This window comes from Buteo buteo, chromosome 20, assembly GCF_964188355.1.
Source record: "Buteo buteo chromosome 20, bButBut1.hap1.1, whole genome shotgun sequence".
In the NCBI taxonomy this organism is placed as follows: Eukaryota; Metazoa; Chordata; class Aves; order Accipitriformes; family Accipitridae; genus Buteo; species Buteo buteo.
Genome location: NC_134190.1, coordinates 12,039,783 through 12,056,201, shown reverse-complemented (window position 1 = coordinate 12,056,201; position 16,419 = coordinate 12,039,783). Strand labels below are relative to the sequence as shown.

The 16,419-nt window shown below is 45.6% G+C and overlaps 1 protein-coding gene across 11 annotated transcripts in view; it reads left to right on the top strand.

The window, feature by feature from the left end:
- The window catches only part of RREB1 (ras responsive element binding protein 1), a 126,881-nt gene that overhangs the window by 39,310 nt on the left and 71,152 nt on the right, over window positions 1–16,419 (top strand). For 2 of the 11 annotated variants that reach the window (XM_075052124.1, XM_075052125.1), the window contains exon 2: window positions 13,460–13,585. The exons of 5 other annotated variants lie outside the window; for them this stretch is intronic. The gene's annotated coding sequence lies outside the window, so the exon portion shown is untranslated. Of the gene's footprint in view, window positions 1–8,134; window positions 8,154–8,346; window positions 8,512–11,770; window positions 11,937–13,459; window positions 13,586–16,419 lie in introns of those variants that run through there. 4 more of the 11 variants (XM_075052127.1, XM_075052126.1, XM_075052132.1 and 1 more) reach the window with 4 other exon arrangements.

The window sequence follows — 16,419 nt, the reverse complement described above, 5'->3', positions numbered from 1 at the left end:
TTCATGTGGTAGGCAGGGTGACATTGTATTAGCCAATTCTTCTGATGGATGGTTAGAGATCAGTTGCCTGGCTGTTCTGAATTACAATAGGGAGAAGGCTATTGGGGAGGGGATGGGGAGAATAAGATAGGAAGTGGTTTCTTAGAGATGGGTTCTCTTCTTGTGCTAACAGAAGTTTTGGTCTGTTAGCCTCCAGTGTGCTTTTCTGACCTGCCAGCCCATTCTTAGCTTACTGATGTCTTCTTCCCTTCCGCCTGCCTTCCCGTTAACCACCTGGCATCCCTGTACCTCTCTGCTCTTGCAAAAAATGGCATCTTTGAAGTTTGGGGGATATCCCTTTTGTATTCATATTCAGCCCTCACAATAATTTTGCTTTGAGTGCATCTTTGTCTGGAAATACGCTGAAAGTGCTAAAATTTTTATTTTGTTTGGTTGAGGAATGGCTGGGAAGGCAGGGGGAGGCTGCACGGTGTTAAATAAGGATGCTTGAGGTAGCTCTGAGTGACCTCCTGAAAGCATCCCTCTGGCCTACAAATGCTCATGGTCTCCTAAAGGCAGTCATTTGGAAAGGGGCTGTGCTATCCCGATTTCCACTGCTTGCTACATTTCATGTAACAGAAACGCTGTGGCCGTGTACTGCTGCAGGTTTTTGTTCTGTCCTTCTACAATTTTTGTTGTTGTTTGTCCACTGACCTGTTGCCCTAAAATTCATGTCACTGCTTGACAAACTGTGCTCTTAATAACTTAAGCTTTACTTATGGGGCAAAGCCTGGACAGTAAGACATGTTGAATATATATTGGCTTAAATAATTTCCTTATTGAGTTGTACTCTTTGAGCTTTGCTCAGTTCTGAGTACGTTACAGAAGCAATCAAATTGCCTAAAAGTGAAGTGTTCCTTTCCAGCTATACCAGTGAAGATATTTGCATTTTAAGTCCAGAGTTGCAAAACATAGTCCTCTACTTGTACTTGGTGCATGTTAGGACAAAAATAAAATTGAGGAAGAGCTGAAAGAAACCGTTTGCATCACTTGAGGCCCAGTGGGAGCTGAGGGTCAGGATCACTCTGAGAATTAATCAGTTCACTAGAGAATATGATAATACAAGGAAATGATGGTATTGCAATAAGGTTTTCTTTTTTTTTTTTATGGGTAGCAGAAACTTTAAAAATAAAAAGAGAGTGAGGGAAAGCCTGGGAGCAGAAGTGGCCTGAAGGGGAAATGACCAAGACCAGCTTAGAAATGCAGAGAATGGTGGTTCAGGAGTGCTGCTTTGCTGCATCTTCATGTGAAACTCCTTTCTGTCTTGTGGAGGGGGGAGAGAGAGATCACAGCCCTGTGATATCTGACTTCTTAATGCTGTTTTGAATAAAGTGAAATAGTTCTGGGCCTTCTGCTTTTCTTGTGGCTTGGGGATTTTTAAATAGGGAATGCTGGGCCTGCGGAAAAGCGACTGTAATCGCAAATCTGGAAGCGGTATGTGGCCTTTCTTGTCGCTTTCAACAAGCCAAAACGTCGCAGAAATCTGCCCAGGCAAAATTCTGGTCCTGCTGTGCCCCAGTGCAATAATTATAATGCAGAAACAGCTGATGGGTCACGTCTCCAGCCCTGCGCAGCGTTATGACTTGCTACCTACATTCCATGTTTAGCTTTGAGTGATCAGATGGTGCAAGCAACGTGAGCTAGCAGCGCCTGAGGACATGCAGCCAGGCAACATGTCCTTTCCCTCTGCAGCTTTGGTTTCTTTTCTCCACTTTTGTCCCATCCCATCCCCTTAAGGTGATGCATTTTACAATAAATAGCGTTCTCTGCAGGGGGTCAGCCTGTGTGGGGGCATGTGTGCTGTTCCCACTGTGCTGTATGTTAAGTCAAAGGCCCAAGGTTTGTAAATATTGTTTCTAAAGTACCTGAGGACTCCAGGTGAGCTGCTTGCCCTACTTATGGGGGACTCTGGAGCTGTGGTTGGTACATGTGGTGGCAGACTGTTTCAGCATTGTTATTGATGTGACTTAATGGAGCATGAATTCTATTGGAGGGGGTAAATTTTGTCTTTGTGCATGGGGAAAGGGTCATTTACAAGTGTTTACAAACAAACAAAAAAGTTGAAACTGATTCTTAATTCAGCCCTGTAAAGACTGAGGGAGGCGGGGAGGGAGGGGGATATTTTGGACTTGTGTTTGTTTTGTGCTTAGCCCTGTGCAAAAGGTACACCCAGTCCTTGATCTAGGAAAAACTGGATAGGTAAGCAGAAATTACTAACTCATTGCCTGGGACTGCTCTTGCTCTCCTGTTCCAGGGATGCCATGGGAGAGGAGCAGTGCAGACATTTTAATCGTGGTAGTTTATTTTGTTGTGAACTTATTTTCAGTGGGGTCAGTTGGAGAACTGAACTTCAGGTAGACTTTTGAATGATAGGAGTGTTCTTTATGGCAGAAGGGTTGCAAGCGAGCTCTGAGCTGGAGAGAAGGGAGCAAGGGGGAGCGGGAGGAGGGAGTCTGGAGATGGAGCTGACTGTGGGTTCGTTCCACTACATCTTTTCATCTTTCCCTGGTACTGCAGCACCACGGGAGTAGAGTTACCGTCAACATTCTTGCTCAGGTCTCTCATCCCTCACTCAAATAGAGGGTGTAATTTGACGATGTCTCAGCTCCCCTGTGTGAAGGCTGTTGATGAAACTCTATGTGTGTACATTTTTAAGTGAAAAACAGAAAAAAACCCCAAACAAATGCAAATCCCAAACCAGATCAGTTCTGTGATCCCCATGTGGTTGTTCAAACGCTAGGACTGGCACGAGACTGGAGGGAGAATGTGTGGCTGGAGCTCCAGGGTGAAGTGAGGACTGGCAGTCTGTCCTTCTGAATGACAGCCATGGCTTACATTAGGTTAAATCAGTCTGTACACTGCAGGCTGAGGCGAAGCAGAATGGATTAAAACCAGGTTTTCACTCCTAACCTTGAGTTTCCTCGCAACTGCAATTCTGTGTCAGCTTGTGGGAGTACATGTATTTCTGCATCTCAGCTGCCGTGGAACGTGAGAGACATCTTTTTGCAGGGCAGTTCTTGCAGTCAGTGTTCACTAAGGTTTTCCTTATTCGAACTGCTCTATCCACAACTTTCACAAATAGACTGAATCTGGATTTTTACCTCCTCCTTCTCTGTCCGTATCAGCTGTTATGGGCTGCAAACAGGCTAACAGGAAGGCCTGCCGAGCTGCTTAATGGGTGGCCGCCTGGCGCTGCCTTTGGGGTGATGCAGATCATTTCTATTGGCCAAGGTTATCTCCCTGCTGACCTTGTAGCCAGAACTCAGCCTCATGGTAATTGTGAAGAGGAAGGCTTCTGAAAGAATTTGTAAAGGCTGGAGTATCCTTTCTGTTTTTGTAAAAGCTGTGCTTTATTTTCATGACTGCTCTGAACGAGGAAAGAAAGTGCCTTAATGTTAAGTTTGCAAATTCGGAGAAGGTAGTGTTTGAAGATTCTTTTCTTCTAAAATCCACTGTAGAGACTTCCCAAATTTAGCATGGCAAGAGGCTGCTGTGCCAGAGCTCGGTTTAAAAGCCCTCTTTTGCTACTGTACTTTCTTGGTTGTTTGCTCAATGAGCATTGATAGCTTGCTGTACGTGATACACAGCATCTGATTTCTTCGTAGCTGTAGTCTTTCATACCAGAATGTCTTTTCCCTTGGTTGCAGTTGGTTCGGTTTACTGGACTAAATATGATTGCATGCTTTTAGGATGAAGAGAGACTTCTGTTAGCTGTGTAACAGAATGAGGCACAGAGATTAATGGGGGGAACGGGGAGAGAGGGAGGAGTTGCATGGGTTTTCTTTTTTTTTCTGGAGGCATCAGGCTCCTCCCATAGCGAGGGAGAGCTTTAGTACATCGAACCTAAAGACCTTTAAAGTACATGCTGAAATGGATGCTGGGAAGATACAGTACAGTGCTTGGGCACAACTCCAAGGCTCCCAAGGCAAGTAATATTTAAACAAGCTGAACAGCCCCTTTAGGCAAGCAGCAGGAAATCCAGCACTGAGCTTTGTGTTGTTGCATGGTCAGCAGAAGATAAAAGCTCAGGCTATGCAGCTGGGGTTCCCTCCTATCACTGGATGGCAAACTGTTAAGAAAAGATAAAAGGACAGAAAAGAACAGGGGGTCGTCTTACTGAAAAGCATTCCTTCATATTTTAAGCCGTTGAAGTACTTTGAAATACATTGGGCCTGATGTAAGTCAGAAACAGCCCCATTGGCAGCTCTGGTGTGTGTTGGAACTTTTACATCAGTTGGCAGGCAAAAGGTGAATTCATCCCTCTGCTTCAGCAGAGATAAATGTTTAACATGGGTATGATTGTGATAGGCATAGGTGCCTCACTGTGAGTTTCACAGCGGACAGGAGCTTCCCAGAATTTTTTAGGAGCGGGCTGTGTAATGGTGGGGCTGCTGCTCACTGGGGGTTTCATTCTAAAATGCAAGCAGCATTCAGCCATATATAGCCTTTCCAGGTCCCCCTTTCTGCAGCTGATCCTTGGTTAGGGACTATTTTAACAATGAGGAAGAGAATTTAAATGAATGAGATGGGTAGTTCAAGTCATCTAATCGTTATTTACTGTATTCCTCCCCTCCGTCCCTCCTCCTTTTTTTCTGCATCACAGCACTGGTGTCTTGGGAAAGAAAATGCTTCAGAGCATTTGTTACCAATTTAGCAGCAAGTACGTGCTCAAATTTGGGATTTCTGAGATCTGTGTATGCCATATGTAGGCAAAATGTAATATTTGCTAGTTCCAGTAGAAGGGAACAAACGCAAATTTGCTGTTCTTCAGATAGTGTTTCTTTAATCTAGTGAGACTTACATTTGTGCAGCCTTTTTGTTTTGGTAAGACGGTTAACCGTCCTCCCTAGGGTGCCTAATTGCTTATCATGAACTAATCAGTCCCCTGGGTATATGAAGGGATGAAACACTGCCAAGATAGAGCCTGTGACTTCCCCCAGAGGTGTGATAACCCTCCCAATTACCCCACCCTTCTGGGAGCTTGCTTACTGCTATTTTAAAGACCTCGTTACTTCAGAAATTATCCATGGTTAGAGATTTTAGGAAGTTTTAAAAGAGTGTATTTGCTGAGGAACCTTTGATGAACTTGTCAGTTTTCATATTATTTATGTCAAATCAGTACTGAATAATGTTTCAAGTTCAGTATGAAATATGCTGAACAGGTTGCTACTGCCACTTCTGTTTATGAAAGTGCCTACCTACCTCCATAGCCTCTGTGGGATGCCAGACCTAACAGATGAGGAAGGGGCCAGTTTCTGTCTTCAACTGTTAGTAAGCAGGGATGGTGAAATCTTCTAGCTTCAGAAACTCCATTTGAAGTTTAGATGAAGGAACAGGTGGAACAAATCTGGTGGTGACTCTCTTCTAATTTTTGGTAGAATGATAGTTGCACATTACCATGTGTGAAATGAGTGGGTAGATAAAGAAAAGTTTTTCACCTTACAGTGAAAAATAATTTATTTAGCTGGTGGTTTTGCTTGCTTTCTCCTTTTAGTTTCTTGTTTTAACTCAAACGCACACTTGACTGCTCTATAGGTGAGACAGCTGCCAATGTCTTGAATTCTTCTCTTGCTCTATATTGAACGATTGAGCTCCATAAGGCATATAAAACTTACTACAAAACAATAATGTCTGAGCTGGAAGTGGAAAATAGCTCCTACTATTTAGTATCTGAGTGAAAGTATGAGTTCTGGTGTTGAGGTTTTGTTTGTCCTTTTTTTTGCTCTGAATGAACATCATTTTTATATGAAGTTTGGAGGTTGGGATCTGTCAGTTGGGTAGAAATACAGTTTGTTCCTTTAAAGAGTTGTAATGTAATCAAAGAACAATATCAGATTTTTTTTTCTTTTGTGGCTCTTTTAAAGCACTTTAGGTCTTGTTCACCTCTGGTCTTAGAGTAGGTTCTAAGTGACCTCAGCAAGATTAATGTAAATAGATATATTGCTGTAGTATGTACTGCCTTAAAACTGTAAAGCAAGGTGATTTCATTTTTAGAATTAAAAGAAAGCGGCTGCGTGGGTGTGTATGTATATATGACTGAGAAAATATTCATGTGGAAACATCACTCAAAAGAAGTATGAATTTCAGTATCATAGGTCTGGTTATGATATTTCATTGTTGCTTCTCTATGTGTGCATATATGAAAGTGATTAGTCAAGGTTCCACTGGCAAACTCTTGCTGTCCTACTGCAGAAATTGGGGTGGGTGTGTGTGGGTGCACAGGCCACTTGGTCAACTTCTTGTTGTTGTTTGTTATTCTTCTAGGTGAACACTTGTAACTACTACTTTACCCAGAATTGGGTTGAACCTATGCATAATTCATAATAGTTTGTTTCAGGCTAAAGTTTTGGTATATTATCTGTCAATGGGAGTCAGCAGAAGGAAATGAGTTCCCCTTTTCATATGTGAATTGTGGAAAGAATTGTCTGTATCATCTGTTTGATGGCAACGTGTGAAGCACTAGCGGTGGAATTGTTTTTTTGGAAGAGAAGGGTGGTTTTGGACTAGCAGCAGACGTTTTTGGCTGGAGGAATAGCAACTTGAAACTTCACTTACTGAAGAAACCTGTTCACAATTTTGTCTGTTTTCCCTCCCCACCCCCGCCCCCCCCAGCGTTCCTGAAATAAACTTCCTGCAATTCTTTGCAGTGTGCAGGTGTCCAGACTCCCCTTTACTCATGGTCGCCTGTGCAGCCCATCAGGCGACTGAAGGCTGTACCTAAAGTTCTGCTGGCAGTGCAGCGTATTGTAATGGTCTTGATATAGTTATGGTGGACACCTTGTACAGCTACAGGCTGTAGCATCCCCTCCTAGTCCGAACAACTGAGTATTCCGTTCCAGGAGTCTACACGTGTGGAGGACTGCCTGGAACAGAAAAAGGAAAGCTGCAGAGATTGTAAACTGCTGCTTCATCAGTGTGGCCGTTGTGCCAAGGAACATCAGAACTTTACTGGGTGGATCCGACAGCTCATTGCAGAGCAGAGGATCAGTCTTGCTGGTTACTTGCAGATATTAACCTTTGTGGATTTTTTTTTTTTTTGTTTGCTTTGTTTTTGTGTTTTTCTCTGTGTGCATAAGAGGACTGTAGCCTCGCAACCAGAATGCTCATGTTCAGGAAACTTAAGGCTGTTCCTACTGAAGGGCTTTGAAGATCAGCAGGCATTTCCTCCAGGGTTTACAGCATTGTTGGAGGAGCCAGTCGCTGCAGAAGTCTTCAGCCCTGTCCACCCGACTTTGGTTGTTCCTTACCTCACCAGCACGTGGATTATGCTGTTTGCAGACTGTCTAAGCTCCACGATGACCTCCATGGATTCCTCATGAGCTTTTACAAGGCTGGGCCTGTGTACTTTTTAAAATCCTTTAGAAATGCCTGCTAGGCTTTTAAAGTCCCAGAGCAAAGGCTATACTACAAGGAACTTGGAAGGTCAGCAGCTGGATGTGGTTGTGGATGAAGGGGGATTTGTGCGTGCGTGTGTGTGTATGCAGTTCTTGTTTTGAAAATACATCTTTTTTCAAGTCCGATAGAGATACGTCATTTCTGAGAAGGCTTCTTGTACTCACCTGATAAAGCTGAGCAACTTCTGAATTCCATAAGAAATTGTTGAACTGGATCCCTATGCCCTTTTTTGCATGCATGTTGCAGTCTATGAAAATTAGCAGATGCTGTTTCATTTTGTTAGTGTGCAGGAAGCACCTCCCACAGGTTAGTTTCACTGTGTGTGCTTCAAAATAGAAAGAAAACTCGTACTGAAGAATACCGTTGGCAGTAGCACTGCTGTTTAAAATTTTCCTAGTGGCTTTCCTGTGCGGATCTCAACTTGGAGAGGCTTGCCAGCACCATCTACTGCTGTAATTAATTTACCTAACTAAACCAAGAAAGAAATGCTGTATTTCAAAATTTAGAGCTCCACAACAACCCGGAAGGCTACCTGCCCAGCTGGTATAAGCCAGTGGGTGTGCTCACAAGACTGTGGCAACTTGTTCATCAGTGATAGGAGAGAGGCGTTTTTCTCAAGGCTGGGTTTTCCCTTCACCTGGAGGAAGCAATAAACCTCAGTTTGAGTGATTTGTGGTACTCTGGCATCTATGGCAAATACATACCTAGAATAACCTCAGGTAATATTAAACAGCTAGCTTGTATCTCTTAACTCTGGTTCAAAATAACAGGAGAATGGCAACCAATGGTCACCTGTGCTTAATATCACATGGAGATGATGTAGATGGTGTATATCTGTTCCTGGTCCTTAGCAGACTGTAGGAGGTGGTTGATATGAGTCCTGTTTGTGCCTCATACGGTGCAGGGCAGCAGTTGGCTTTGGCTTGTGGGTCTGCAGAGGGTCTGCCTGGTGTGGAGATAGAAGCTAGGAAGGAGCGCTGCAGCTTATCTTGCTCATGAAAAAGCTGTGTAGCTGCTTTGGATACTGCGGCTGGAGGCTGCATTACAAATGCCTCCTAGGGTGCATAGGACAGTGAGGTTTGTACAGCACACTTCTGAATCCCTTTGCTTCAGCACATCTCTCTTTCCTCCCTGTGGCATGTGGTTTCCCCTCTTAAAATTTCAAGCTAAAACTCTCTAATTAAAAAATCTGTTTTGGGGGTATGTGTGTTTCAGAACATTTTAAGTTGTATTGATTATAGATTTTTGTTGTTGTTGTTGTTGTTTGGAGAGTGTGATAGGGGGAATAGTTCCTGTGCTGACCAGAAACAGAAGACAGGAAGATAATGATGTTAACAAGGTGGGGGAGAAAAGGAGGTGTTTGTTTAGAAAAAGCCTAGTCACTAAAGCCTGTGGAGCAGAGGAACCCTGCTGATAACACAGATGAAATAGTCTGCCTCTTTCCTAACTTTAGAGGAGTAGAGCTTTGTAATAAATGGCTGCCATGTGGCAGCTGTCTCCCAGCTTCGTGAGCCTGGCAGTAGTTAATCCTGTCAGCAAGTCATGCTCCCTGGAAAAGAGCAGCGAGAAGAGCTGCAAACTCTTGAATCATTCTTTCTGCAAAATATTTGCATGTTGAATCTCTTTCTGCTTAAAATGAGTTTGGTAATTTGGTGGAGGTTCTCATCTTTAAGTAGCATTAAAGTGCAGCTGTGTTGGCTTTTAAATAAAACGTTAGAAACGTGCTGAGATGTTGGGATTCTTTTCCCTCTTTAAAAAAGAAAAAAGCCATTTTACTTCTGGAAGGTATATGTTCCAAGGTACAAAGTGCGTTGTGTAAAGAAGGGACGCTCTGTGTTGCTATCCCTGTGTGTTAAGAAATTATAAGTTGAGCATCTGAGATCATGATTATACTTAAAAGCTTGAGGCTTTAAAATTAATCTAATCACTTAAATTTGCTTTTTCTATTTTGCTGAGCATGTAATGTTTCTGTCCTTTCTCCACAACCTGGAAAACTAGAACTTTGACTTAAAAAGTTTGAGATTTTTGTGCAGTAATGTAACACCATCAGATTTTTACAGGGCTCATGATAAAATCATGATGGTTGACAATGCTAGCACCAGGAAATGAGTTTTAATCCCTGTAATTTCTACTCTTTCTTTTCTCATGTTGTGCATGATGTTACTGCATTATCTTGCAAGGTGTAAAGTGCTTTGGCATTCTACCTGGTACGGTGCTCCAAGCAGTGAGTGCACTGGCATCTACTGCAAAGACAGCACAGTTGGGCTGCAAAGGATGTGTTGGGTTCTCTGCGGTAAGCGAACCAGTGCTTTCCCCCTTGGGCTTGCCTGTGCAAGGAAATTTGCTAGCATGTGGACGCAGTTACAGTGGTGAAATGCCATGTGGGACATAGCTATTCGGAAAGGAGAGAGTCTTTTCCTGGTTTAGCTTACCCTGTTTCCAGAATGGTTTTTGTAAAATTGCCCGTACATTCAGGCCCTCTGTGAAGCTCTCTTTAAATCCATCCTGGGGGAAGAGGATCGCAGCCAGGGTGCTGCACAAGAAGCAGGGCACTAGCACAGGAGATTTTTTTTCTGCATCTTCCTTGGCGTGATTCATCCTGCCTCTCTAATCCCGGCTGAACCCGTCCTGCTGCGCACACACAGCTCTGGCTACGTGCGAAGGGCAAGTGTGAGGGGGTGACACCTTTGCTCTTTTCTCCCTCCGGAGATTTACTTTAAACGTTCGCCTCGAGTCCCGGGTCCAAAGCTGCACTTGGCTGAGCTGCTGGCCATCAGGGCGAGGGACAGGGATGGGGACAGGCCCTCCCTCCCTCCCTCCCCGACAGCTGCAGGCGCCAATTGCCAGCAAGCAGCCCGGCTGCATGGTTTTGTGGCTTTTCTTCCTCTTGTTACTGCTGTTCCGTCTTGTTTCCGTGATGCTGTGCGGATGAACAACCAGACGGATTGTCTCCTCTTGGGGTGGGTGCCTGGGCATCTGCAGGGCCAGTTGGTATGGCACAGGAGCCCCTGTTTTTTCAGTGACACCAGGGGCTATTGATGGCAGGCTGGGGCTGTGCTGCTGCTGCACAGATGCTTGCTCTTGGCCCACCTTAAAAGGACAAGATATCCCATGGTTTAGACTGGCCATATATTGTCGGGGATGTCAGCATCTCTGTCACAGCTACGGGGCCGAGCCCGGCGTCCCGCTTCGCCCGCCCCACGTCCCTGCAGCCGCTCCTCAGTCGGAGCCGAGGGTTGCTGTAATTCGGACTGTTTGGAGGGGAGGTTGCTTTTTTTCTCCGTTACTCAGAAATGTTTTCCATCTGGCTTTCCCAAGCGCAGTCCATCCAGCTCACCCCTCGGGCTCTTGGGCAAGTATCTCGTTCCCTCAGCACAGTGCTTGCTTGGCCATGTAGGTGATGGGACATTAACCTATAGCTTCCCCCCCGCTCAGGATTTTAAGTTAACTGGGTTTGGCAGGGCAAAGCAAAAACGGAAAAAAAACCAACCCAAACCGACAGAGCTACGTTTCAGATTGTTTCCTCATTTTGCATCCCTCATCCCCTCTCGCTCGTCGGAGGCGGCAGCGGGGTTGTGCTTCCCCGGGGTGGCCGGGGCTGCCCTCGGGCAGGCGTGCCTCCCCTTCCTCGGCCGTTGGGCCGGGAGACACGTGCGATGGGGGTGCCCGCCGGCCCTCGCTTCGGCTTCCCCCTGCCCCTCCGCTCTCTCGCCTTCTCCTCGGCTCCTTCGGGGCCGTGTGGGCAGCGGCGGGTTTGGCAGGCAGCGTCGACGCCGCTCGCCTGACCTGTTCCCGCCTTCGTGAGACACCTCCATCCCGCCTGCCGAGGGAAGAGCCTTCGGGCCCCGCTCCCTCCGATCCCTGGCTCTGCCCTGGGCTCCCACCCTCTCCCGCGCCGCCGTCCCACGGCCGTCCCCTGGCCCGGTGGGACGTGAGCCAGCGCCGGCCCGAGGGAGAGACGCGGCAGCCGGAGAGGGGAAGGCCGATCGGTGTGGGGAGAGACCCCGGGCCGTGTCCCAAGGAGCACCACCCTGCTGTGGCCGGTGCCAGCCCAGGGGGGACGCGAAGGGACTTTCTCGGGTCGCCACTTCATCTAAGGCAAATAAACTGGAGTCAAAGCCAAGAAACACATCGACTTCCTGGAACTCTGCGAGCCGTCCGCACAGCTGTCCCCGCTCCCCGAACACATGCAAAGCAGAGCTTATAAGGACAGACAGTATTGCTTTTGTGTCCCTCCTCAGCCGGCGGGGAGGGCGCAGGGGAGGGGATGTGCCGGGTAAGGCCCTCGGCCCTTCTTGTCCCCTGTTCCCCCTGTGCCGCCGTGGTTCCCGGTGACTGGGGGGAGCCGGGCCCCCTCCCCGCAAGGATGAGGATGGAGGGGTGTCTGCAGTCGTGGACACGGGAAGGAGTGGAGGGATGTCTGCTTACAGCCACATGTTTTACTCTGCTGTTGCCCTGACTTTATTTTTTCGCGCGTCTAAAAGTGGTGCTCGTGGCCCCAGGTTTGTTAAGATGTCTTCAAATCTCAGTATCCTTTTTGCTTGAACAAGCTCTCAAAGCTGACTGCAATTTGGTGACAAAGGCTTCCTGGAGGGCCAGGTGCTCACCCACAAGCTGATACGAACAATGAGGATGAGGAACAGCTCGTAGATACTTCTTCGGCTGGGGGGTAGGCGAGCTGAGGCGTTAGAAAAAATCTCAAAATCAGCAGCTGTTGAGCCTAAACGCGGCCACCGGTTACTGCAGCTCTTGCGGTGCTGTGCATTTTGTGTGGTGCTGCTGTTGCCGAGAATGGCAGTGCTGGTCGGGAGCTCGGTGCAGGCTCAGATCAAACCCTCTGAGGTGCCTACAGAGCGTGCTGGCGGAGACCTGGGCTTTCCTCTTGGGAGCCTGGGGTCTGTTGGGTTTTGCTTTCACTCTCAGTGCTGGAGCAGCGTGTGCCTTGGTTCTCCTTTCTAGCCTAGCAAGATCACAGGCTCCTGCGTGAGGGCTGTTCCCACAGCACGCAGCATGTTCGAGTTAGCAAATTGAGCACAGGGCCAAGAAGATAGGTACGACTGCATTTTATGCTAAGGCTTCCTGGTGTCTCCATGCATTGCTGTAAACCAGTTGGATCATATAGGTGAATTTCATCCAGGAAACCCCTGCTTTGCCTGGGTTTCTCACTGTTACATTAATATAGCTTCCTTGTTTTCAGTGTATTACAGCAATGTAATACCAGAGTATCACAGTGATTCAGAGTTGTCATTTGCTTAAGGCATTAACTAAGTTCAAATTCTGGTATGCTTTATGGAGAGATGCTTTTGGTTGTCTGAGCCACAGTCCTGAGGACCATTAGTGGTCCATAAGTCATCAGAAGGTGATTTGCAAAACCTACATAAGAACTAAATGCACATGCGTATCCCATCGTGCACACAAAGAAATAAAGCAGGAGGAGTAAATATGTTTGAATATTTAAAATTTAGCCTAACTGTTAGGTGTTGTAGCAACAGTATACAAAATAATCTGGAAATACGGAGTCATCTTGTTCTTGTTTGGTGCTTCTTCCCCTGCCCTGCCCCCAAAAAGAAGGTGGTCCCTAGCTCAGTTCTAAGGCATGGACATGAGTATGTGCTTGTTTATTCTGTGCCTGGGTGTATCTGTGTATGTACGTTAGGTAAGAAAAGGCATATGGATGTTGTGGATTTGTAGGGTTGTTTTAGGAAGCAAAATATTACATGTGTGCTAACACAGGTAAAACAATTGTATCGCTAATAGCTCAGAGTTCATAGCAAGAGGAGCAGTCTGCCTTTCGGTGCTCGGAGAGTACATTTCAAGAGATGTTGCTCCTTTCAGTTGTTGTCTTTTTAGGTTTTTTTCTTGTTTGGTTTTGTTTTTCCCTAGAGGAAAACTTTAGTTACAGGTACAAGTTCAAAACCTTTGGGGTAACATTCCTAGTTTTTACCAAATGCTAAGTGAAAGAACAACCACCATATACTCCCATGCCACTGTCTTTCTTTTTATGCTTGTCTTCCTTTCCCCATAGGCTGCTCTGTACTGGTGCTCCAGCAGTGGTGACAGTGAGGTGACGCTGCCAGTATAATTCTCTACCGCTGGGGTGCCGAGTCAGCACCAACACTTCAGTAGCAAGGGCAGAGTTGGTATTAAAAAGGTCAGTTGGGAAAACTTTTTTCGTTTGGTTTTCCTTTGCCTTGAGGCAGTGCTTTGAATAGCGTTAACCCTTTTTTCTTCCCACGATGCCTTTTCACCCTCTTTCCTTCCTGCCAGCTTTGATGCAAAATCATGTTCAAAATGTAGTGTGGATGATTGTGTGCATCTCTTGGGGTGGGAGTGACTGTTTGTGCTTGGGAGTGTCGCCATGTGCTCTGGGAGTAAAATCTGCTCCTCTGTGTAGAAGCTTAGTAGGAGACCGTTTGGAGTGCAGCGTAGCGATTCTTAGGTATTATAATCTCAAGGGTAAATGGTAAACTTTTGTTTATTCAAATGTGATATCCGTCTTTGAAGCTCTGTTCTCGTCTGAATTTGTATACTAGAAGGTCTGGCCTTCATTTAAATGATCCTTGGGTTTTTTTCTACCACTTAGAAAAAAAGTGGTGGGAAAGCCTTGAATAAGCTAATAGTGTTGGTAAGATGGAAATGATGAAGAAGGCTGAGGATTCCTGTTTGGGCCTCACGGGAAAAAGTGGTTTGAAATGCATGTGTGTGGGGGTGCACATTCCTAAAACTGTCATTTGTTTCCCCTGTTTCTGCTCCCCCCGTGTTCTGTACTACGTACTACGGCATGTTTAATGAAACCAATAAAAGTATTTGGCTGAGAGTGTTAATCTTTCCCTGGCCCAATTAGTGCATGGCTTCTACTTTAACGTTAATGTGGATTTTTTTCAGAAGGCAGAACAATGAGCAGCTTTGTGCAACACACCAGGTTTTCCCCCTCCTTGCCTGTATTGTGTGTTTCTTCCTATCTATTCCAAAGGGAGAGCTCATGTGCAAAGACAGTGGAGCAATCTGGAGCAGAGACTTGTACCAGCTCCCAGGGGCCGGGACGTGCTGCTCCGTGCTTCTGTAGCCGCCTCTCAACGGCAAGTCAAGTGACTGTGACTCTGAAGACTCATCATTTCTTCTCTTTTCTTCTTCCTTCCCCTGTGGCCTGTGTTCTCCTTTTTGCTTCATCTGTGATGCTCTTCACCAGAAGGAGAAGCAGCTGTAACTGTTGAGAGCGGTCTTAAAACAACAAAATTAAATACAAACAAATACACATAAGCAAAGGGGGGAAGTAACTGTGGATGGGCTCAGCTTTAACATACAGTGGAGTCACACTTTATCCCAAAGGAGGAAATAGGTCTAGCAAGTGTCTTCCTGTACAGACTGAATGGGAAGCAACAAGGCTTTTTTTTTTTTTTTTTTTTTTTTTAAGCTCTGCTTTCTCAGGGACTCTCCAGTTAGCTGGCTATGTGAGGCATCAGGCATGGGCTTCTGTCAGAAGCAGGAGCTAAAGGCCCCTCAGGTTTCTGTGTGGGATCGAAGTTGCCCCAGTTTCATGGTTTCAGCAACATCATCAAGTGGAGGGGACACATTCCCACAGAAGAGCCAGGTCTCTTGGTGTGGCCATGCAAAGAGGGCTGCTGTGTTGTTTCGTTTGGTCCCTGCCCCCCAACATGTGTTAGCACTCTCTGTCGCTTGCTCTCTGCTTTTCCTCCTTTTCACAGAGGATGACTGTGACACTGGGGGGTTTCTTCAAAGTAAAAGATGACTCGAATGCTTGTGACCACTTCCCTGTTTCCTAGAGGCTTTGGTCCCATGTTGAATGCAACCTGAGGCTGCACTGTTTGCCAGCCTGTTTCCTGTTTGTCCTCTTTCCTGGAGGTCTTTGTTTTCTTTTGGGGAGAGGGAGGAAGAAGGCTTCATCAGCATGACCTCCAAGCAGGGGCATTTGGTGTGAGCTGAGAAGGCTTGCAGTCCTGAAGGCAGCATGGCACAGGGCATCCATGCTGGTTGCTGCCTGTCTGATTCCCTGAGTTTCATAGGTGCTGTGGAAAAAAAACCCAAACCACTTCCCCATCCTCAGTGGTGCATTTATTTAAAAAAAGAAAGAAAGAAAAAAAAAAGGGCAGAAAAAAAAAAGCTGCAAGAGAAATCTCTCAGTATGTTCCTGCCTAAAGGCGCTCTGCCATGGGTTTTCCCACAGGAAGGAGTGATTTGGCCCAGTATTCTTATTGTTTTTATATCCTATTGCAAATAGAAAGTTATGCTTCTGAAATCGGTGTGTGCTTCTCATGCAGTTGTCTTTGTTTCACTCTTGCATTTTTGCTTCATGCAAGAGAGTGGAAAATGCATATGTAAATAAAAGTATGCAACAATAATACCTATTTTTGCAGAAATTAAGTTGCGATCTTTTGACTGCTTCCAAAATAGGAAATTTTTAATGTACGGAAAATGGTTTTAAAAAACAAAGTCTGTGACTATACATCTTTGTGTTAGCAGGAAGATACTTAGATTCAGAAATAAAGTAACTGTTGGTTCATAGAAATTATGAAAGGCTGTAATAGCACAATACAAAGTTTTCCTCCTGAAAGAAGAACAGAGAGCAAGCTGGCAGGTGTTTCTAAACCGGGAGATAGATTTGTTAATGTGTGCATGTATGCCTGTCTCTTCTCTTTGTGATGAACATTTCCCATTTTCACTGCCAAAAGCAGCACTAGGAGTTCTGACTAGTTCTCTGCGAAGCTCCTCAGCTATCTTAAAGTTGGCCAATACCAGAGTCTTCACAGTTACACAGTAGATTGACTTTTTCCAGGATGAATCAGTGGTGACATTAATGTCCTAGGTATTGACTGAAAGAGGAGTGAATAGGTCTACTTTGGAAGGGAGAGTTGTTTTGTTTGGTTAAGTTTTTTTTAAGGGCTAAAGCACTTATTTGCATTGTTTTAACAGAAATCTGTTCCAGTAATTTAAACTGGTCCTTATTTTTGGTGGTACTAAGCAGAC